We start from the raw sequence: 1,431 nt of genomic DNA, 5'->3' as shown, positions 1-1,431 counted from the left end.
CGTGGAAATTCTGACCAGCATTTTCTCCACAATCTTGTGGACTCTGGCCTTCCAAAGTATTCCATGTATTTTGGCAAACCCTTGGTAGTTTATGTTCAAGTGCCAAGCTCTCCTTTGGTGTTTCTTGACATTGTTTGATTTTTATAGAGTTTATGCATAAGTGGCTTCCTCCTCACAGTGGTTTGCATTTTTTAAGTAACCTCTAACATATTTGAGACAATTCTCTTGTTTCCCTGAGTTTCCAAAGCACAGTGAGCATCAAGCTCATTGTTCAATCACATTGTTCAACATTCCACATGAAGTGTTGCCTCCAGCTGAGCATGCACACCTTCAGCTGAGTCAGAGCACATCTGCTCTCTAATAAAAATTTCACTTCTTAATAGTCTCCTGATCTGGACTGGGTGCCAGGGAAGCACTGGCAGTGAGCAGCAGCTCCAGTGCAGATAGAGCAGCCAAAATGCTGCTTCAGGACCCAACTGTCYCTCTGTTTGCTTTGGAATTTATTAAGAGACAATTCTAGTTCGTAAGACATTATGCTACAAGGCTGCTGATTTATTAGGCACACACTCAGTAATGTGATTGAGTGTTCTTGTACTCAGTGTGATGCCTGATGATTTTTGYCTTTCCTTTCATGTACCCTTTCATACTTTTATATCCTTTTATACATTTTCTGTACCCTTTATGTATCCCTTGTACCCCTTAGCCCACATGTTTGTAAATTCCTGTAGCCTGATATTCCAGCTTAGTTTAGGAGTTCTGCTGGGCAGAGAGACCAAACATCCTGAGGAAGGGCTCAGTGTGCCCTGTGCTATCTTAAACCAGAGCTCAGCCTTGGGTGAACCCTAGATAGATCTGCTAATTCCTGAAATCTATAAAACTTGTATCCGTGCTATACACGTGTGTGCATTCTGCCATCGAGTTGTGCACCTGGCATCCCAAATACCGAGGTAAAACCCTTTTATCCCCTTAACCGTGTCTGTCTCATTATTAAAAACTGGCCATTGAAGGCAACAATTTGGTTGTGACTAGATACAGATCTGCAGTAGGAAAGATGCTTTCCTTCATGCTGAGTCTCTTAGGGATGCTTAGTTCTCCCTAAAGGAAAGATAAAAAATTAAATGCATGTTGGGTTTTATTTATTGCAGAATAAACAAAGCTATCTAGGTTTTTCTAAATTGTAAAAACTACACACTATGTAAAAGGGAAAAACAACTCAACAAAAAATATTTCTACATCTTCCAAATGAAAAATAATTGCTGGTSRCTGCAGCACTAATGAGCACCGTGCCCGGCTGCTCCCTGTCCGCTGCTGGCTGTGCCCAGACAAGGAGCTCAGCCAGTGCTGCTGGCAGCACCCAGACACCAGAGCTGAAGCCCAAAGGTGTTGCTGGGCTCCAGCCCTGCCCTGGCACCAGGGCTCCTCCTTCAGTCC

The sequence above is a fragment of the Malurus melanocephalus genome, unplaced genomic scaffold (assembly GCF_030028575.1).
Source record: "Malurus melanocephalus ecotype Western Australia unplaced genomic scaffold, MMel_1.1 scaffold_1882, whole genome shotgun sequence".
NCBI lineage: Eukaryota > Metazoa > Chordata > Aves > Passeriformes > Maluridae > Malurus > Malurus melanocephalus.
This window is presented reverse-complemented; position numbering follows the sequence as displayed.